The sequence below is a fragment of the Balaenoptera musculus genome, chromosome 5, assembly GCF_009873245.2.
Source record: "Balaenoptera musculus isolate JJ_BM4_2016_0621 chromosome 5, mBalMus1.pri.v3, whole genome shotgun sequence".
Lineage (NCBI taxonomy): Eukaryota > Metazoa > Chordata > Mammalia > Artiodactyla > Balaenopteridae > Balaenoptera > Balaenoptera musculus.
The window spans coordinates 26945422-26969052 of NC_045789.1; positions in this window are offsets into that span (position 1 = coordinate 26945422).

Here is a 23631-nt window from a genome sequence, read left to right on the forward strand (position 1 = left end):
ATCAAAGATTGCTAGCAAAGCAACCAGAAACTGGGTGAGAAGCATGAAACAGATTTTTCTTCCTAGCCCTCAGAAGGAACCAACCCTGCTGACACTTTGATCTCAGACTTCTAACCTCCAGAACTGTGAGACAATAAATTTTTGCTGTTTAAGCCACCCAATCTGTGGTACTTTGTTACAGCAGCCCTATCAAACTAATACAAGTGGTAAGCTGAAGCCAAAAATATGGGGCTCACTAGGTAATCAGGACTAGTGATGAGTCTTACTGTTTAGGAGCTAGAGTTTCAAGCCCGGGAAAGAAAAGAAATTCAAGGATAGACCTTTACCCAGGGAGGTAAAACTGAGCTACAGGCATAACATCAGGGATCCAGGAGTACTTCTTTATAAGTAAAAAAAAAAAAAAAAAAAAACTAGAGAAATTCTACTTACTGAGTTAGAGAAATAAAGTATATCGCCCTAGAGCCCTGGGCAGAAAAATAATCTACATCTACAGAGATAATCTTACTTCTTCCTTTCAAATTTGGCTGCCTTTTATTTCTTTTTCTTGCCTAATTTCTCTGGCTAGGACATTACTATGTTGAACAGAAGTGGCAAAACCAGGCATGCTTACTTTTTTCCTGATCTTAGAGGAAAATAATTCAGCCTTTCATGATTGAGAATGATGTTTGTTGTGGATTTTTTGTATATTATTTTTATTATGTTTTAGGGTAGTTTCATTCTGTTCCTAGTTTGTTGAATGGTTTCATCATGAAAGGGTATTGAATTTTGTCAGATGCTTTTTCTGCCTCAATTGAGATGATCATATGGATTTTTTTCCTTCATTCTGTTAATGTGATATATTACACTGATTGATTTTCATATGTCAAATTATTCTTGCACTCCAGAAATAATCCCACTTGGTGATGGTGTATAATCCTTTTAATATACTGTTGAATTCAGTTTATTAGTATTTTGTTGACAATTTTTGCATCAGCATTCATAAGATATTGGCCTACATTTTTTTTCTTGTAGTTTCTTTGTCTGGCTTTGTTATCAGGCTAGCTTCATAGAATGAGTTAGGAAGTATTTCTTTCTCATCAATTTTTGGAAAATATGAGGATTGATATTAGTTCTTATATAAATGTTTGGTAGAATTCACCAGTGTAGCCACCAGGTCCAAGGCTTTTCTTGTTAGGAAATTTTTGATTAATGATTCAATTTCATAACTAGTTATAGGTCTATTCAGATTTTCTAATTCTTCATGATTCAGTCTTGGTAGGTTTTGTGTTTCTAAGAATTTGTTCATTTCATCTAAGTATCCAATTTGTTGGCATACAATCACTTATAGTACTCTCTTATAATCCTTTTAATCCTATAGTCAGTAGTAATGTTCCCACTTTCATTTCTGATTTTAGTAATTTGAGTCTTCTCTCTTTATTTTTTTAGTCAATCTATCTAACAGTTTGTCCATTTTGTTGATCATTTTGAAGAACCAACTTTTGGTTTTGTTGATTTTTCTCTATTGATTTTCTAGTTTCAATTTCATTTATCTGTGTTCTACTCTTTATTATTTCCTTCCTTCTTCTAACTTTGAGTTTAGTTTGTTCTTCTTTTTTCTAGTTCCATAAGTTGTAAAGTTAAGGTTCTTGATTTAAAATATTTTTTGGGTTTTTAATGTAAGTGTTTATAACCATAAATTTCCCCCTTAGCACTGCTTTCACTGCATCCCATAAGTTTTGGTATGCTGTGCTTTCATTTTCATTTGTTGCTGTCTTAGTCTGCTTGGGATGTTGTAACAGAAAATTATGGATTGGGTGGCTTAAACAACAAAAATTTATTTTCTCTCAGTTTTGGAGACTGGAGATCAAGTGCCAACAGAGTTGGTATGTGGTAAGAACTTTCCCTTTGAGTTGCAGACTGCTGCCTTCTTACTGTGTGCTCACACAAACTCTTCTTGTGCCCGTGGAGAGAGAGAGAGAGAGAGAAACAGACAGACAGACAGACAGAGGCAGGCAGAGCTCTCTGATGTCTCTTCTTATAAGGACACTAATTCTATTGGATCAGGACCCTACCTTTCTTACCTCATTTATCCTTAGTTGCTTCCTTAGAGGCCCCATCTCCAAATACAGTCACACCGGGATTAGGGTTTCAACATATGAATTTTGAGGGGACACAAACATTCAGTCCATAACATTATGCCCTCAAAAGTCATGTCCTTCTCACATGCAAAATACATTCATTCCATATCAAGAGCCCCAAAGTCCAAAGCCCAAAGCCTCATCTGAAAATGATCTAAATCATATATGGGTAAGACTCCAGGTACAATTCATACTGAGGCAAAATTCCTCTCCAGCTGTAAACCACACAAGTTATGTTCTTCCAAAATATAATGGTGGGACAGGCATAGAGTAGACATTCTCATTCCAAAAGAGAGAAATTGGAAGGAAGAAAGGAACGATGGCTCCCAAGCAAGTTCAAAACCTAGCAAGGCAAATTCCATTAGAGCTAATTCCATTAGGCCCAAGTATAGTCCTATTTTGTTTTATGGTCTGCCTTCTGGACCCACTGTGGTGGCTGTCCCACCTTCTGGACTCACTGGGGCAGTAAGCTCTACTGGGCAAGGGTCACACCCCTGCAATTCTGCCAGGCAGGAATCTTGTCCCCACAGCTCTGCTGAGCGGAGGCTGTCTGGCCACTGAAACTGAGGCTGTGAGCCTGATGATCTCTGAATCACCTTCAGGATCATTCTTCCCTTTTCTTAAAGAATAGCACATGTTCACAGCCAAATAGCCCTACTGTCCTTTTCTCTTGAATCTAAGAATTCCAACAGCCTTCTTTCATTTAGTTCACCCCTGTCCCCTTCAGTTCAAACTGGCAGGGTTTCTGATCCTACAATCCCATAATCTTTGCATTGAGTTGCTGTCCAACCACATGCTTGGTGTTCTCCTTACTACATGCTTTCTCATTTTTTGCAATATGGAGGGGCTGAGAATTTTCCAAATCTTTAAATTCTGGTTCTGTTTTGTTTAACAATTCCTTCTTTCATTCATAGCTCTCCTGTTGCATTTTACTATAAGTGGTCAAGAGGCCCTGGTTTCACCTTCAACGTTGTGCTTAGAAATCTCCTCAGTTAAATATCCAATTTCATTGTTCACAACTTCTATCTTCCACAAAATACTAGAGCACAAGTCAGCCAACTTCTTTGCCACTTTATAACAAGGATCGCCTTTTTATCAATTTCCAGGATCCTGTTCTTCATTTCCATCTGAGACCTCACCAGAATGGCCTTTAACATCTATATTTCTACCAACATTTTCCTTATGATTATTTACATATTCCCTAAGAAGATGGAGGTTTTCTCTCTGGCTCTCCTCTTTGCTTTAAGATCCCTCACCAGAATCCATATGTCTACCAGCAGTCCCTTCATGGCAACTGAGGCTTTTTTTTAGCAGGTATCCCCCAAATCTGCCAGCCTCTACCCATTACCCAGTTCCAAAGCCATTTCCATATTTTTAGGTATTTTTACAGCAGCAACATACTTCATGGTACCAAAATCTCTCTGCTAGGGCAGCTGTAACAAAATACCACAGACTCTGTGGCTCAAGCAACAATTATGTATTTTCTCACAGTTCTGGAAACTGGAAAGATCAAGGTGAGAGCTCTCTTCCTGGCTTGCAGATGGTCACATTCTCAGTGTGTCTTCACATGGCCTTTCCTTGGTGAGGGGAGAGAGAGAGAGAGAGAGAGAGAGAGAGAGAGAGAGAGAGAGACGGAGAGAGAGGGAGAGAGAGAACTCTCTGGTGTCTCTTCTTATAAGGATACTAATCCTATCAGATCAAGGGCCCATACTTACTACCCCATTTAACCTTAATTACTTCCTAAGTGTCTCATCTCCAAATACAGCCATACTGGGGGTTAGATTTTCAACAAATTTGAGGGGGACACAAACATTCATTCTATCATAGTCTCTGAGTACTTTCTAATTTCCCTTGTGATTTTTTTCTTTGATCCATTAGTTGTTTAATCTCCACAAATTTGTGAATTTTCCAGTTTTCATTCTGTGATCGATTTTTAACTTCATTCTGTTGTGGTCAGAGAAGATATTTTGTATGATATATCTTTGGATCTACTGAGAGTTCATTTGTGACCTAATATATGTCTATCCTGGAAAATATTCATTACATGCTCACTTGAGAAGAATGTGTATTTCATTGTTATTGAGTAGAGTGTCCTGTATTAGACCTGTTAGATCTAGTTGGTTTATTATGTTGTTCAAGTCCTCTATTTCCTAACTTATATTGTCTGGTTGTTCTATCCATTATTGAGAGTCAAATATTGTAGTCTCCAAATATTATTGTAGAAATGTCTCTCCCTTCAATTCTGTCAATTTTTGCTTCATATATTTTGATGGTCCATTATTAGGTGCGTAAGTGTTTATAATGGTAATATCTTCTTGCTGTATTGAACCTTTTATTAATATATAATGTCCTCATTTGTCTCTTGTACTTTTCTGATTTAAAGTCTATTTTGTCTGATATTAATATAGCCACCCCTGCTCACTTTTGGTTACTATTTGCGTGGAATATCTTTTTCCATTCTTGCACTTTCAATCTATTTGTGTCTTTGGATCTAAAATGAGTCTCTCTTGTAGACAGCATTTAGTTGGATCTGTTTATTAACCCATTCTGCCAATCTCTGTCTTCTGATTGGAGAGTTTAATCCATTTACATTTAAAGTAATTGTTGATAAAGAGGGACTTCTGTCATTTTGCTATTTGTTTTCTATATGCCTTGTAGCTTTCTTGTCCCTCGTTTCCTGCATTACGGTCTCTTTTGTATTTAGTTAATTTTTCTGTAGTAAAAGGTTTTAATTCTCTTCTAATTTCTTTTTATGTATACTCTATAACTATTTTCTTTGTGGTTATCACGATGATTACATTTAACATCCTAAACTTATAACACTAATTTGAATTCACACTGACTTAACTCCAAAAACATTCAAAAACTGCTCATTTATAGCTATGTCCCCACCCCTTTCAGTTACTGGTGTCACAAAATTATATCTTTTTACACTGTGTGTCCAAAACTTAAACTAATATTTTGGTTTTTTAAAGGGATTAGCCTTTTGAAATTATGTAGAAAACAAAATGTGGAGTTACAAACAAAAGTTATAATAATACTAGCTTTTACAACAATAAATTTAAAAAATGTATTAGTCTCTTAAATCATGCAGAAGACAAAAAAAATGGAGTCATAGACTATTGGTACAGTAATACTAACTTTAATAACTGCCCATATGTTTACCTTTACTAAGATCTTTATTTCTTCATAAAGCTTCAAGTTATTGTCTAGTGTCTTTTCGTTTCAACCTGCAGGACTCCCTTTAGGAGTTCTTGCAGGGCAGGTCTAGTGGTAAAGAACTCGCTCAGATTTTGTTTATCTGGGAATGTCTTAATTTCTCCCTCACTTTTCAAGGACAGTTTTGCTGGATATAGGATTCTTGGGATTCTTAGTTGACAGATTCTTTCTTTTAACACTTGAATATATCCACCTACTGCCTTCCTGCCTCCAAATTTTCTGATAATAAATCTGCTGATAATCTTATTGAGGACCGCTTGTGTGTGACCATTTGCTTTCCTCTTGCTGCTTTTAAGACTCTCTTTGTCTTTGAATTTTAACGGTTCAATTATAATGATAGCAGTATGGATCTCTTTGAATTCATGCTACTTGGATTTCATTGACCTTAGGGTTTTTTTTTGTTTTTTTGTTTTTTTGGCTGCGTTGGGTCTTCGTTGCTGCATGCAGGGTTTCTCTAGTTGCAGCAAGTGGGGGCTACTCTTTGTTGTAGTGCGCGGGCTTCTCACTGTGGTGGCTTCTCTTGTTGTGGAGCACGGGCTCTAGGCACACAGGCTTCAGTAGTTGCAGCACATGGGCTCAGTAGTTGAGGCAAGCATGCCCTAGAGTGTGTAGGCTTCAGTAGTTGTGGCATGTGGGGTCTAGGGCTTGCGGGCTCCAGTAGTTGTGGCGCATGGGCTTAGTAGTTGTGGCTTGTGGGCTCTAGAGCGCAGGCTCAGTAGTTGTGGTGCACGGGCTTAGCTGTTCCGCGGCATGTGGGATCTTCCCAGACCAGGGATCGAACCCATGTCCCCTGCATTGGCAGGCAGATTCTTAACCAATGCACCACCAGGGAATTTCCAACCTTAGATGTTTATCTTGTCTCCCATCAAATTTTGGAGGTTTCCAACCATTATTTCTTCAAATAATCTCTCCTTCACTTTCTTTCTTTCTTTTCCTTCTGGTACTCCCACAGTGTGTAAGTTGGTCCACTTGATGATGTCCCACAAGTCCTTTAGGCTCTGTTTACTTTTCTTTAATCTTATTTTTTTTTCTGTTCCTCAGACTTGATAATTCCAATTATCCTATCTTCAAGTTTGCTGAATCTTCCTTCTGCCTGTTGAAATCTGCCTTCGAATCCCTTCAGTGAATTTTTCATTTCGGTTATTGTACTTTTCAGCCCTAGAATTTCTTTTGGGCATCTTTTTAAAATTTTCTGTCTCTTTATTGGCATTTCCATTTTGTTCATGCATTGTTTATATGACTTTCCCCACATCTTCCTTTAGTTCCTTGAGTGTTTTTACAACAGTGGTTTTAAAATCTTTGTCTAGTATGTCTACCTTCTTGTCTATCTCAAGGATAGTTTCTGTTTGTTTATTTCTTTCCTTTGAATGGGCAATACTTCCCTGTTTCTTTATATTCCTTGAGATTTTCTTTTGTTGAAAAATGGATATTTGAATCTAATAATGTGGTATCTCTTGAAATTAGATTCTCCTTTCTCAAGGGCTTGCTGGTTTATGTTTTTGTTTTATTTTGATTGTTTTAAGCTTGCCCTGAGGTGTAAACTTAAGGTCTTTGCAGGTCTTTTCTGAGCCTGTGCCTTTCCCCGGGCATGTGTAATGACTTTCTAATTTCCTCTGTATATACAGCTGCTTTTGAATGTCCTAGGCTTCAGCGTCTGACTCCCAAAAAGGGGGAAAACAGAAAAATGAAGAAGGGTTAAAAAAAAGGGGGGGGTGCCAACTCATTACCTCCCCTGGAAGTCACTTGAACCGGGGGGGAGAGGCTTGCAACAATGGAGGGGGGTGGTGCAAATAATAGCTGGCCACCTCTGTGTCTGCACTTCCATGATCAGAAGAAGCAATCAGAACACAGATCTTCAATATTTAGAGGACAGAGTCCTCAGTGTCTACCTTGGTTCCTGCAAGCTGCATGCAAGTTGCTCCAAGATCAAGTACACAGCTGTCTGCCTTGGCTGGGGAGCTGCTATTGTGCTGAATTGAAATTGATTAAAATTAACTGCAATTTATTGTCAAAGACTTTCCCTGGAAGCTGCAAGCCTTTAACAGACTCCAGAGTTCCAAAATAATTGCATCTGCCAGTGCAGTTGTTGTCTAGGTGAGAGGACAGATTTCTGGTGCTTTCTACTCTGCCATCTTCCCAGAATCTTCCTCCCTAGTTAAATATTTTTAAGAAATACAGAGTCTGCAAATATCAACATTGCTGTGAACTGAGGTGTTTTCTTTCTTTTAAAGTAAAAAAAGAAAAAAAGAAAAAGTTAACATAACCACCTGTTTTTACTTGGAAGAAACTCTAGAGTGCAAATTCATTTATACTAAATACTGCATGGTCTGACTTCACATGATTCCTATAAACATACAAATATTATTCCTAATGATGCCAAGATTTTGTGATTCAAAATGTGGAGTGAAAGGGGAGAGAAATGAGATCTTTAAGAGAAACTTACATGCATATGAAATCTGGACTCAGAGAGCTGAAGTTCACACTCTATCCTGGAACACAAATGGAATGTAATTTACTCCTTCACTCCTTTATTCATTCATTCATTCATTCATTCAATGAATATTTATTGTGTGCCATTATGTCCCAAGCACTGTCTTAGACATTAAATACACAACAGTGAACAAAAAGACAAAGTCCCTTTCTCATAAACCTTACATTCTCACAGACACAAAAATAGTAAACACAACAAATAAATTATACACTATTTTCGAAGGCAATGCTCTAGAGAAAATATAAATCAGGGAAAGGGAACGATGAGTATCAGGGTGGGGAAAAGTGCTGCTATTTCTTCTGCAGTGTTTAGGGAAGCCCTCATGGCAGTAAATAATCCTATATATTTGAATTATAGTTAATTCAGTTGGTAGTCAAACCTTCCTTTCAATCAGTTAATATGCAACACCCATATTAGTCTAACTTTCTCCACCTGGAGATTCTTTTGATTTTTTTTCCTTATTAAATTAAAATGTTCCAAAATGCTGTGCTTGTTGCTTAGTGGATCAGGCATGTGATGTACAAAAACCTGAATAAACACCCCTCCACCCCCCACCCCAGAGGTGTATGCAATTACTAGAGTGATTCTTTAAAGGATTTGTTAAAATGCCAAAATAGTGCCACAGAAAACACGTCAAATAAAGATTGAAGTTTACTTTATGAAAAAAAAAGTGTTTAACAAGGGTTTATGGGGTTTTATGAAAACACCTTAACACCTTACAGACCTAAGGGGGAAAAAGCTCTATTTAAGTATCATGCACCAATAGCAGACCACCCAATGCTGATGACTAGAATCCTCAAACAGACCCATCCTTGGGAGCCCATGTGGAGACCATAATTTTATGGTCATTTTAACTGTATTTGGGTTATTACCTCCTGCCCCAGCAAACACCTACAGTATTTAATAAAAATGAGTGCAGAACACTGTTCCCGTTAAACTATGTATTAACCAAAATCATAAACTAAGTATGCTTCACCATAAATTAACTGGGTGTTTAGTGTTTCTTTGCTTTTAAGTTATATTTATTTTTCTTATAACATGGTATATGCTTCACTATGTACCAAATCAATGTTAATTGACTTAGCATTTAGACATAGTCTCCTATCTCTAGCTCATAGAGCCATAAACACACCTGCCCCGCATATTATAAAGTGATAAATACAGTTAATCAACCCTCCAGATATTCAAAAGAGTGGCTATAAAAATCACTGGGAAATTTCTTTTTAATTAGAAAATTTTAAAAATAAAAAATAAATCACTGGGACTGAAAAGCAAACAAATCTTTTCTTTTTTTGTTTTTAAGAACAGGGGAAAAAACACTTCATTTTGTATTTGTCTAGAGTCTAGCTGTAGTACTACTACTTACATCAAAGTTGATTCACATACAAAAAGTTGTGGTCTTCCTCTGCAGAACAAAAGGAAGTATCTTGAAAAACTAAATTCCTTCATTGTATGTTTGCCTAGAGTCTAGAAAACGGATTCTTAATTTTTTGCTTCAGTGCTCTGCAGAAAAAATTAACAGATGAAGACAACATACAGAATTTAGAATTGATGTTCTTTACCGCCACCACTGTCTGACTAGATATTCCAGCAAAATTCCCTTAATTACTAATTTACAGCTTCTTCTATTTCCTTACCTGGTCATTCCATAACCCACTAAATTTAGATTTGTGCACTCCTCCCCCTACAACATCACACTGATGGAATTCTTATTTAAGTCCCCCAGCATTTCCTGATTGCCAAAATTGCTTGTCTCTTTTCAGTCCCAATTGATTTGACTTCTCTGTAACTTCGACCTTATAGAGCAGAGGTCCCCAAACTTTTTGGCACCAGGGACCGGTTTTGTGGAAGACAATTTTCCTATGGACTGGGTGGCGGGGGGAGGGGAATAGGGGGAGGGTTCAGGCGGTAATGTGAGCGATGGGGAGTGATGGGGAGCAGCTGATGAAGCTTTGCTCACTTGCCTGCTGCTCACCTCCTGCTGTGCAGCCTGGTTCCTAATGCGCCACGGACTGGTACCACAACAGGGGTTGGGGATCCCTGTTACTGAGCACTCCTTCCTCCATGAAGCCCTCTCCAACTTGGGTTTCCACACCATCACCATCCTGGATCCCATCCTACAGTCTTGGAGCCACTTCTCAGTCTCCTACACTGGCTTCTTTTTCTCTGATCATCTTTCAATTACCAGTGATCCTACAACATCCTGGACATTCTTCTCTTTTCACTCTGCAAACATTCCCTGAGTGATTCTACCAATCTTAGTCTACTGACTATATGGTTACAATTCAAATTGAATGTGTGATGTCCCCCTCCTCCAAGAAGTGTTGGAACACTCCTCCCCCAGTGTTCCTAGTCTCAGTAAGAACAGATATTACCTACCAGGTGCTGGTGAGAGAAACTTAGACGTCAGAATTCTCTTTCCTCTACCCTCCATGTAGAGTTACCAGATTTAGCAATTAAAAATACAGGACCCTCAACTAAATTTTAATTTCAATAAACAATGAATAATTTTTTGTATTAATATTTCACAAGTATTGACATTTCACTGTATTTTATTTGGCAATCCTACCCCTATATCTAATCAAACATCAAGCTCCTAATTATTTCTCAATAATTAGGAGAAATATTGTCTCAATGGACAATTTCATGTCCATTTATTTCTCATTGCCATCATCCTAGATTTAGCCACCATTGTCTCTTGCTTAGATCTCTAAAATAACCTCCCAAACAGACTCCCTGAATGCTCCATGACCCCTTAACATCTCTACACAGCACAGTAATCTTTTAAAAGACATGAATTATATCATGACGTCCTTCTGCTTATTTCACCTCAACAAATTCCTTAGTATTAATACCTCAATATTGGCCTCTGCCTATGCCAATAGGCAAAGGCAAGTAGTAGAACCTACTTTTTAGTGATTCTATTGAGTTTATTATGCTTTGGCCACAATTATCTTATTTCAATCCTTCAAACTCTTTTAGAGCCTTCCTGCCTTCACACAGATAATTTCCACCACCCTAGGCTTTATAGATCACTGATAACAGAATTTTTAAAGTAATTTATTGAGGTGAAATTCACATAGAACAAAATTAACCATTTTAAAGTGAACAATTCAGTGGCATTTATTACATTCACAGTGTTGTCCAGCCCTTACCTCTATATTTTTCTAAAACATTTCCATCACTCCAAAGTAAAACTCTTTAGGGAATTCCCTGGTGGTCCAGTGGTTAGGACTCTGCACTTTCACTGCTGAGGGTGCGGGTTCCCTGGTCCGGAAACTAAGATCCCACAAGCTGTGGGGCTTGGCCAAAAAAAAAAAAAAAAGTCAAAGTAAAGCCCGTTACCCAGTAAGCAGTTTCTCCCCTTCTCCCCTCTCCTCATCTCCCCGCATCCATCAAACTGCTCTGTCTCTGTAGACTTGCATATTCTAGACAATTCAAATAAATGAAACCATACAATATGTGGCCTTTAGTGTCCAGCTTCTCTCATTTAACATGTTTTAGAGGTTCATTCATGTGTGGTAAGTATCAGTTCTTCATTCCTTTTTTTGTGGCTGAATAATATTCCATTGTATATCTATACCATGATTTGTTTTTCCATCCATTTGTCAATGAACATCTGGGCTATCTCCATCTTTTGGATATCATGAATAATGCTGCTATGAACGTGCTTGTACATGCACTAGCTTGAATACCTGTTTTTAGTTTCTTTTGGGTATATATCTAGGCATGGAATTGCAAGTCATATGGTAACTCTGTAGCTTAATTCCTAACTTTTTGAAGAACCACTAAATGGTTTTCCACAGCAACTGAACTATTGTACATTCTTATCAGCAATGTATGAGGGTTCCAATTTCTCCACATCCTCATCAATACTTGTTATTATCTGACATTTTGATTATAGCTATTCTAGTGGGTATGAAGTGGTATCTCATGTGGTTTTGATTTGTATTTCCCAATGAATAATGATTTTGAGCATTCTTTCATATGCTTGGTTGCCATTTGTATATCTGTTTTGGAGAAATGTCTGTTCAAGTCATTTGCCTATGTCTTAAACTGGGTTGTTTGTCTTTTTGTTGTTGAGTTATAAGAGTTCTTTATATATTTTGGACACTAAACCCTTATCAGATATGTACCTTGTCAATGTTTTCTCTCATTCTGTATGTTGTCTTTTCACTTTCTTGATAATGCCCTTTGATGCACAAAAGTTTTTAATTTTAATGAAGTCTATTTATCTATTTTTTTCTTTTGTTGCTTGTGCTTTTGGTGTCATATCTAAGAATTAGTTGTCAAATTCCTGGTCATGAAGATTTACCCCTACATTTTCTTCAAAGAGTTTTACAGCGTTTAGTTTTAATGTTCAGGTCATTGATCCATTTTGAGTTAATTTTTATATATTCCTATCTTCTTCCCCATCTCTTCCCACCTCTCCTGTCCAGCTCCTGTATATCTTTCAGGGCTCAGCTTAAATGTTACCTTCCCTCCCTCTCAGAGTAAATAAGGTCTCCTATTAAATGCCCACATTGCACTGTGTACTTAACTTCTGTCCTCTCTGCTACATTGTAAGTTCCAGAAGATAAGGCTTATGTTTGTCTGATTCACAGCTGCATCCCCATTGCCCAGTAGGGTGTCTGCCATGTATATTCAGAAATGTTTATGGAATCACCCACTTCCCATAATTTATCTCCAACTCAGGCCTCTTCTCAATCGTACTTATTTAATGAATACAAATTTTTTCCCTTGCCTCCAAGTCTCTGTCTGAAATAAGCTGTGCTCATTCTCTGCCTAGCAACTACTATGTATCCTTCAAAACTTGCTCAAATGTCACCTCTTCTATAAAGACGTATATGACTTCTATAGGTATTTATTCACTCCTTGATAGCACCCTGTAGCTAGTTCCATAACAGCACTCAACATATTGCACTACGGTTAATCTTTACAGGTCTAGTCCTACACTAGGCTATAAACTCTTCAATGGCAGGGAACAACCACCTTTTTATTTCTTTAGTGCCTCATGCAGTGCCAGATACATAGTAGGAACCCAACAAATATTTGTTAAATAAATCAGTGAATGAATATGTGGACAGTGAAAAAACATGAATCAAATTAATAATTATTTTTCTGTGTCCCCGTAAGTGCGAAGACCTGAAAGTTGCCTTAGAATGATGTAGTAATTGCTCAGGTCTCCATCATAATCACCAGGCCATTAGTGGATCTGCCCTTCAAATTTGCTGTTTAACTACATAGAAATTAAATTCCTGGGTTAATGAGCTTGTAAGACAAGTCAATTACCAGAGTTTTAAAAAAATTTTTAGATGCTTGGTACTGTGCTGGGTGCTATGGGACAAAGAAAAGAAACATAAGGCATGATCTTTATCCTTACAATCTAGATTAGTGGAAAAGATGAGCTAAAATGAAATAATGAATGAATTATATAACAATTAATGCATAGTATAAGAATAGTCTATAACTAAGTACTAATTATCGGACAGTTTAAAGCTATAAATGCAAAGGAATTCAGAAATAAACAAATAAGCTTTACTTATGTAAGAAATCGTTATTGCATACCTATTATTATAACAGGCTCTGTGCTAGGTGCTGGGAATCTATGCATGAAGAAGACATCCCCTTCTTAGTCAAAAACTCTTTTAAGCATCTGAATAAAATCATGCTCCTCTCTCTAGGAAGATGTTGACATAGCCATTTAGTCAGAATCACAGGTTGACAATCTGGACTTGCGATTGGCATCTGAAGTGAGGGGCAGTCTTGTGGGCCGGATCACTGACCTGTGGGGTCTGCACTAACTCCAGGTAGTTAATGTCATAACTGAATTATAGGACACCCAGGTGGGTGTCCAGACAATTGGAAAATTGCTTGGTGTGGAAAACCCACAGGTTTGGTGTCAGAGTGTCTATGTGAGTAGAGGAAACAGTTTTTCCTTTAATAGTTTAACGGTTATACTAACATATTGTTCTTTATGTCAACACTATGCTATTCATCTCTAATAGGGTTGGCTATCTATCTCATAGAATATTTCTAGGAAAATTGTTTTTTCAAATAACTTTTAAGTATATCACTGAAAATGGGGATCTTTTGAGTTACTAATGTTATCTTGTGCTGATGACCTCAGACGTATATATAAAATGTCCTGAAATAATATTAAATATTTTCTGAAGTAGGCAGTGGATGATACAAGTAAAGTCTAAGAAAAATCTAATGGTGAGACAGAAAGCCTGGAAAGGAGGAGGGTCATGGTAAGGCAACAGGCCTTGATCTAAATGAGAGAGGGTGAGGATTTGAATTCTGGCTGGCAGCAAGGATGCAAGGGAGATATTAAAGAAATTCACATTTTAAAGTTCAGGATTTGACATTTGAAAACAAGAAAGGAGCCACAGATGCTAGTTATCATGGAAAACAGTCACATCTTGATAAAAGTAAAGAAATTGGGAGGGACATATGATGAACCCAAATTTGGCGATGTTGAAATTTAAGTAGTGACACAACATTTGGAGATTGGAGGCTGGAACTCAGAAAAGAGATTCAAGCTGGAGGCGCATTTGGGTGTCATTAGCAAAATGTTAATTGCTGAAATCAGTAGAATGTATGCTCTCTTTGATGGAGAACTTGCAACAATGAAAATCAGAGAAATAGGGGCCACAGAGGGGGAAAGACTTAGAAATAGGCTCTTCTCATACATCTATGCACAATTATTACTGGAAAGCGGGACCACTTTAGTTTATAAATCACAGCAGGCAGCTTTTGTAATGGTTCCTGCCTCTCGATGCTCTCCCATTTCTAGGAATGTCTATGGCTATAGGGATGGCATCCAGTGTCCATGCTGCAACATGACCCTGCCCCTTGGTCACTGATCAAGAGAATAGAAACCTAACTTAAGCAAAAATATTCTCTTTCTCTCCCCCCACCCTCTCTCTCTCCCCCTCTCCCTCGCCGCCTCACCCCGCTTTCTCTTGCATGTGCACATTTAAAACTTAGAATGGAAAGACATCGCAACTGGGCATCACACTTACAGTAGAGCCGCACAGGAAAGGTCAGCCGGGTCCCATTTCTAAGGTCCCTTAGAAGCTTAATCCCTAAGGTTTGGTTTCCAATACACCAGTCTCTTTCTAACAAATGCTATTACTCCTGTTTCTGCTTTAAGGTACTTGGAGACAGTTTCCATTGCTATGAACAAAAGACTCAAGTAATACCACTGTCTTAGTCTGTTTGGGATGCTATAACAAAATACCAGAGACTGGGTAGCTTGTAAACAACAGGAGTGTATTTCTCATGGATCTGGAGGCTGGAAAGCCTAAGATCAAGATGCCAGCAGATTCAGTGTCTGGTGAAGACCCACTTCCTGGTTCACAGATGGAGGGCTCAGCCCTGGTGACCTAATCATCTCCCAAAGACCTTCCTCCAAACACCATCACATTGGGGATTAGGTTTCAACATATGAATTTGGCAGGGACACAAACACCATAAGGACAACAAATACTTAATGACCCTAACCCTCAGTGCTACTCAAACTTTAGTGTGGCTATGAATCACTTAGGCATCTTGTTAGCTGTAGTTTCTGATTCATAAGGCCTGAGGTGGAGCCCGGGAATCTGCATTTCTAACCAGCTCCCAGATGATGCCATTAAGGCTGGCCTGAAGACACACTTGAAGTAGCAAAGTACCACATAACGCTAACTCAGTCCTCAAGGAACTCGTAGTCTGGCAAGGCAGGCAAGCCATCCACACATGAAATAAATATTTCAGGGTATCACTACACGGCAGAAAGTACCCTGGAGTGATTTTAGCCTTGGTTCTATTTAAACCTGCTGTGTTTAAACTTGCAAATCACTCAATCAGATTGGACCTCAGTTTCTGCATCTGTAGAACGAGGGTGACAGGATGACTATCACATCCCTCTCAACTCTTAAATTCTCTCCGTGATTAGGGTTAAAATTAATTATACAAACAGGGCGGAATATCAAATGAGACAACTGTCCCTTATATGTGTGTAATAAGAAAAGTTATTTCTAATAAAACTATACATTTAATAATTGTAAAAATGTGCACAAAATATTGGGTGGAAAAAGTTTAATAAATAATATATACAATATTGAATTAATTTATACATTGTGTGTGTATATACATGTGTACTTATACACACACACACACACACACACACACACACACACACACACACATAGAAAAGCCTGGAAGTGTTTAAATTCATGGTTAATTCTGAATTTTCCTCTTTATCCTTTTTTGTATTCTCTCCTAACAGGTATATTTTTATAAGAAACCCCAAGTCTATGACAGATAGTGTTCATCCTTGCCAATCTCTGAGTGTCCCAGCCCTACCCAGCTGCTCCCCATCTCAGCCCTGAGCTGGGAATGGCTCACTCGGTCCATATGTTAGAAGCTTCCTTCTCATGAGTGAGCAGAATCTGGAAGCAGTTTGTCCAGTGTTCCTGGAGGTGAATTGAGACTCCTGGGAATGAGCTACCATTTGATCTGACTGGCCTTCTGCCCAGCTTCTGGTTTTCACCCTAGCTCCCTGCTGGGATAGGAGCCCAGCCTTGAACCTCAGCCAAAAAAGCTGTAGCCCTCACTCCGCTTAATTCTTGCCAGCCCAGGAGACAGATACTGCTAGGGGTACCACCACCGCTACCATCCCAACTTCCCCAGCTACTAGATTGTCCAAATTAGCCCAGGGAGACCTCCCAAGACTGCAGCTCAGATAACAGCTCAGATAACAGCAAATTCTCCCCCCAGGCCTGAGACATTAGCCTGCCAAAAGCCTTTTACAAATGACTCCTTTACATTCACAAGTAGGTTAGAAACACTGCAACACGTTTTGCAGGTTAATTCACTGTACAGACAAAATAGCAGCTATAGTTTAAGAGGTGAAATGTCTGTGCTATTCAGTCACAGTGCAATCACCCATTTTAATTTTTATCTGTGCTTATATTATGGATGAATTGCGATCCTATAAGATTTTTGGGACTTGGTTTCCTCATCTGTAAAGTGATTGGACAACCCTTCAATTAAAATTCTAGATAAGTTCCTTTACCAAGCAATAATACTCATTTTTGGACCTCTTCTGTTTCTCCCATAGTGTTCATACTGCTAAGTATGGCAGCGATCTCAGACTATGTTGTGGTTAGTTGTATACGTGTTTTTTCTCCTGCGAGTTCCTTGAAGACAGAGATTTTGTTTTACTTGGTCTTGGAGGCTGAGTTTCTTGCATGGTTATCAGTTCACAGTGGGCCTCGGTAAGCATTGACTGAATGGCAAACATTAATATCTAAGTCACAACACAACACCCAAGATACTCCGCACTTGAGCAAAATTTGCAAAATAAGTTTTCTTTATAGTTCTTAACCGTTCCTTACATCCGGAAAATGTAATTTCTAGATAAAATTAGTCATGTTCAACTTCATCAGGGGAACCTTCAGTTCTTTTGGCTATTTGATAGTTGGAAAATGGAGGGCGGGGGGGAAGCCATTATTTTATGGATTAATATAATCCACCTTCTTCACAAAAGGACTTAGGGCAGTTTGCAACGTACAGGAAGAGGCAGGAACTGTCAAGCTTTGCCTTATTGACGCTCCGAAGCCCTGAAGCTACCTCTCCAGAGAGAGAACAAGCCTAAAAGAATTTGGGGGAGGAGGAAAAAACAGAGGCACCAGAGAAAACACCAGAATGTCAAGATAAACAATAAAAGTGTCAGGCTAGTGGCAGAGCTTGAGCTAGGCTGGAATAATTTTCTTCTTGACAGATTTCCTTCAGAGATTCCTTGGGTCACTTGAACATTTTGTAAAACATGTAACTGTTAGTGTCCCATTTACCCCTAGTTGAGAAATAGTGCTTTGAGAGTCTAGCGGAAGAGACAGTAAAAGATAATTTTCAGAAAAAGGTAAAATCATAACCCCCATAGAGCTATAAACATGTGTTAAAGACTTTTTTTAAACAAATCATATGATATGAGGGAACCAGGCATATGTTTAACCGTTCAAAGGAAAAGTCAAAACACAAATTTATAAGGAGTAAACTAGTCCCTAGTTTATAGGGACAAAACTAGTTTTTCCATGTGGGAGAGGAAATAAATTAAAATCACTAGTAGATCAGACATAATGTACATATCTATCAGTTACATAAAACTCACAGAGAGTCGCAAAATAGCTCCATGGCAACGAACCAGGCTAGAATCTGATTATCTAGAAATGTAAGCTACAGATGAGACATAATTTTCTATTAAAACACAAATTTTTTTCTACTTGACCCTCGGCCCTAACAGATGTCTTAAACCTAACATATTCCAGCCATGCTTTGGTGAGCAAACTGCTGTCATTTCATAATTGAATTCTCTACTGGTATCTGAGATGCTGATATTCCATGGTGCTTATTAAAAAAGAGCCCCATTTTTGACATCAGGGATCCCTGTGTGACAGAGCTGACCTTATGTTTTTAAGATTCTTAAGAACCTGACATTCTGTACTAGACATTCTCTACTCTGGTGCAGAAATGGGACATGGGGGTTTTCCTTATAAACAAGGCCAAATTATTTTCTCAAAAAGTAATGTTGACTCTGCTCAAATACTCAGGTGAGTATTCAGTTGAGACCCTAAGGTTCCGTGCCATGAACACAGAAGATAATTTGGGCCTGAGACATTCTGAAGGCTGTTACCTGTTCCCTGGCTTCATACTTTGCAATAATTTCTTCAGGAGCAGAGCAGCATCTCTGATGTACCTGTGGTGCTTCCATAGCTTGAGAGCCAGTCTCGGTGGTGTCTGTGCTCTTTTACATCAGTTGCCCAATTGGTAGAAGCAGTGGTTTCTCCCTGTGAGTTAGACCCTAGATCCAAAGGCAGAAACAGGTTGGGTAGTTGAGCCCTTTAAGGCACCCTCCCCTGACACACGCACGCAGTGGGTCACCCCTTGGCTGTCCTCCTCCTGCACCACCCCGCTGGTCTCCCCTTGTTATCCTATCTCGACCCAGGCGCTGAGCAGCCTTTGTTCACCTATCTGAACTTGTTCTGTGGGTGTATCTCTTCTTTCAGTTTTATCCCCTCGGCTCCCTCCAGGAGCTCCACTCTGCTCCCTGCTACCTCAGGCCACTCCCTCTCCTCAGGAATGTTTCTCTTATCTCTTTTCCTGTCAAGACAGCTGGCAGTTTTACTCAGAATCTCAAGACTCCTGTAATCTTGAGCAAGCAGCAGGCTGGGAGGAGGGATTAGGATCCCCTTGGCTAAACGGGGAGGAGGGGAATTTCCTCCCAGCCAGGCGCTCTTAAAAACCACCAGTTGGCTGCCTTGACCGTAAAAGCAGTTCAGCCTAGCCTTTGGTGAATGTCTGATTTTTTTTTTTTTTTTTTAAGTAGAATTGTATCCCCACGGACCCACCCGGGTAGGTTGGCTGTAAAATATACATTCCAGTAGCTGAATGAGTTGACCTGTTGTATGGGGTTACTTAGTATTGTTCATTTAAATACTGGAGAACGTCTGTCAAATACAATGGTTTTTGTTGTAGCACAGCTGATGTTAAACTGTTCTGACAGTAAATAGGCAACAGGTTCTGCAGCTTCTAAAGAAAAATCCTGGTTTGTGTTAATCAAACCATGTCATCAGCCTGGAGAGGGGCGCATAATCTTACCATTTACTATGCCTTGCAGCGTCCTCCCTGTTTATTTAACAGCTGTATCAAGTTATATATGAATGCCGAATTAGGACAATACCCTATTTTGTACATGTAGAACTGAAATTTTGTCCTACCCAGAAGAAACTCAGAATGGACACCAGGATTATAGAACTCAATTCACAGATTCATCCAAAAGACATTCATTAGATACAAAAATGAGTAAGACGTGGTCTCCGTCCTGGGAGAACTTAAGATATAGTGGAGAAGACAGTGCAAATGAATATTACAACATTTTCACAAGGTTGATGTGGCCGTGGGTCACCGCTGTATTCCCGATGTCTAGGATTCCTAAAAACTTATGCATTTGAATAGAAATGAAATTCAGTGGTGGTATTATGACATATGGTCTTCTGGGAGCACTAACAAGGGATCTGATCAGAAAATAAAATCACCATAAAGTGTCATTTTTTTGGGTTTTTATTTCTGGTATTTTAAAAATCGAAATAATAAAAGTAACACAGGTTTATTGTAAAAAATCATCCACAATCCCATGACTTCATTATTCTTAACTATTTTGTTTCTGAATAATAAATACCTAAAACCTGCTCATTCTTCAGATAAAATATATCCTGAGAGCTAATTAGGAAAAAAAGGGCTTGCCTAAGCGCAGTGGCCTTTGTTTTGTTTAAACTATAAATGATAATAAAGAGTTACTAGAACCCAACTTAGTAAATGACTTGAATCTGTATCATACATAGAGATCATCATATGGCTCTAAAGGTGAGGCAGACAACTTCTTACACAGTTGGAGATTAGTACCACAAGGGTTCTTTTCAAAGAAGACTTCCATGGACAACACTTTTCCTACATTCATATTCATTATTGGTTGTGTCAGTTCAGCCTAAAGTCTTTCACTGAAGTCATTCATAACCACCCCTTCCCCTCAACAAAGACAAAGGAGATATAAAAATTATCTGCACTTAATAAGTCCATGTATCATTCCAGGTAAGCCATTTAAATGGTTGTTTTACAAAATTTGCAGGATGTATTTGACTCTCAGAAGTCTTTCTTGAACCACATAAAATATTAAAGATCAATGTGAAAATGAAGATTTGTAATTTTCTTTTAATATCAAAAGAAACGAGTGCAAGTCTTTTTTAAAAAGGGCTTCTCAGGACTAGCACCCAAAAATTCAACACCAGGTTTTTCTCTATCTTACCTCAGTCTCTCATTGGCCAAGTCATCTCTTGTACCTAAGTTTTCTCACCCCAAATGTCATTTCAATCACTAGAGGTGATGAAAACCAAATCATGACTAAGGATTAGAGAGCATAAATAAGTTTATAGTTTTAAGAAAAGAATAAGCTACAGATACCAAATTCCTTTAAGAAAGCAAAGGCAACACAAATAACTGTGCCTTCAGATTTTTGACCTATAATTTCTTCACCTCTAAAGTGAAGAGTTGAGTTAACTGATCTCTTGGGTCCAATGTGGTTTAAAACTCTATTACCATGTTATTCTGTTACTGTAAGAATTATGTCCAGAAAAGTAAGTAATAAAATAGCAGAGAACAAAATAGTACATCCATAGTAAACATCTCTAAAATGCTTCTAATTTAGCTTCTTCAATAGGAAAGTGAAATCTCAAAGAGGCTTAGCTGGTGGTGAAAAGATACTCTGGAAACTTTAGCCTGATTCAGGCCCAAGGTCAAGGAATTAATATACTCAGAACCACAACAAAGTAGCCATAGTGGCAGAGGGAATAATTTAGAGTAGATTGGAAAGGAATTTGTTATTTTCTCCACTCTGGTTTTATTCAAAGCCATAGAAAAATTGCTTCCAAGGCAATTTTAAAACTGTATTTAATAATGAAGTATCAAAGTAGATACAGCACTAGACATTTCTTTAGGCCATTTATATGTTTCTTTGGGTGGCTGTAGGTTCTCAGCTTCCAGCGTATTTGAGGTATGTATTAATGGCTTAGTACATTGAAGAATCTTAATGGCATATTTACTGAAGCACTTAATCTATTCCTTGGGGGTGAAGAGATCAAGTGCATCCTTGTTAAAGCACAGAGAGAGGCTTGGTAGAGGCAGCAGAACGGCTGCTGCAGCCTGGGGTCCATAGACTCACCCTGCGTCTTGTTGATAACCTCAACTTGTCAAAGTTATAATTCGTCACCGGGCATTTTGAATTAGAACCTAAGACATTTCATCAATACCTGTCAATCCACACCCAGCAAAGAAAGCAATACAGTGTCAAGCAAAGGATTTAATTTAACGAGCTGGCCATAAAGCTGTCATGGGTTGTTTTTTCTTAGCCTCCCTTCTTTCACCACTTCCGAAGCCAAATCCAACCAAATACACTGGGTGCAACAGAATCATTCTGAGTTGAGAGAAATCCCCACAGATGTCCCCACTACCCATCTGTATAACCAACTAGAGAACTGGCTGGCCAGTAAGGCCCCAGTTTCTTTGTTAAGTAAAGATATTAAACTAAATGGTGTTTAGAGCTAACATTCCATAATTCTATCTCATTTCTTTCTTTGGCTAGCTAGTAGTTTGAAGAACCCTGTGTAAAACCAAATTTCCAATTTTTGCCCCAAGGAAATTTGATTTCTTTTTTCTAAAATAAAATCTCTACGGTACAAAAAAGCTGAAGGTACCTATTTTAGCTTTGCTCCTTAGGATGGTATTTAAAGAATGAAACCAGGAATGGCTGCTATTTAAAGAAGCAGTCATAAAAAAAAAAAAAAAAAGAATAAAAGTTATAATTTAGAATGAAATTGTTCTCAATGAAATAATGCCACATATGAGTGCATCTTCTTTTTAACCTACCTATGTAGGTATAAATACCATGCCAGTGTCCCTATGTTATAAGTGGGCTCACAAAAGAAGGGGCTCTTATAAATGAACTGCTTTCTTTCTTTTCTGACTTTTTTTTTATTGGAGCATAGTTGATTAACAATGTTGTGTTAGTTTCAGGTGCACAGCAAAGTGATTCAGTTATACATATACATGTAACTATCTTCTTTCAAATTCTTTTCCCATTTAGGTTATTACAGAATATTGAGCACAGTTCCCTGTGCTATACAGTAGGTCCCTGTTGGTTATCTATTTTAAATATAACAGTGTGTACATGTCAATCCCAATCTCCCAATCTATCCCTACCTGCCACCATTCCCCCTGGTAACCATAAGTTCATTCTCTAAGTCTGTGAGTCTGTTTCTCTTTCGTAAATGAGCAAATGAACTGCTTTCATTGTAGTTAAGGGTTTTGTTTTGTTTTGTTTTTTTAACGGCTAGTTCTGAAAAGGACCTGGGAATTGAAAAATCACTCCTAGAACTATCTAGAGGAAAATGTAACAAATAAAACTATATTCAGCTTCACTGTTGGACACATAATTACTAATCGTATAATTACTAACCCTGTTATTGCCAGCATTTCCAGTGCAAATGACAGAAAGATTTAAATGTTCTTAAATGTTGACCATGAAGCTGAAATGAAATAGAGTGTAAAGACCAGTTTTCCCTATAAACAATGACATAAAGGACAACACAGTCAATCAATAACTTCTGGATCAGGCAAGGAGAGGTAGTATACAAGAAACTTGGTTTTATAACAAGGGTCTAATGTGGAGATAGAATGACAGATAAAAGAGTGGATTCTTTAACCAAGTTGAGTTACTTACTTTTAATCTGCAAAGGACAGTGGAGTTTAGCTAAGTCATACAGAAACAACTGAATGCCTTCTCCATGAAGTGACCTACTCTTCGGCTGCAGTAGGATTAAACTAGTTATTTCTAAGTTCCTTCAAGTCTCTTTTTTCAGTGATTCCTGGAACTTTCAAAGACTTATCCAAATGAAACACATACCCAGTTTGAAGGCAAATCTACCACAGAAAAAGCCTCTTTTCACACCCAGTTCTATCTCACCTCAGCCAGTTTATCCAAGATTCTGGCCTTTCAGCTTTCTGAGCTCAAATTTTCATTTCAACTACTCCACCTCCTAGAAATACCTAATGGTCTATTAAAGAATTGGCAATGAGTAAAAGAAATATTTCATAACTGCTATTTTTATTTTTGTTAGAAAAATTCACAGGTTATTTCAATTCACAGCTATAGTCCTTAGCCCATTTTAGAAGAGCAGTTGGGGCTGGAATTTTTTTATTTAGCTT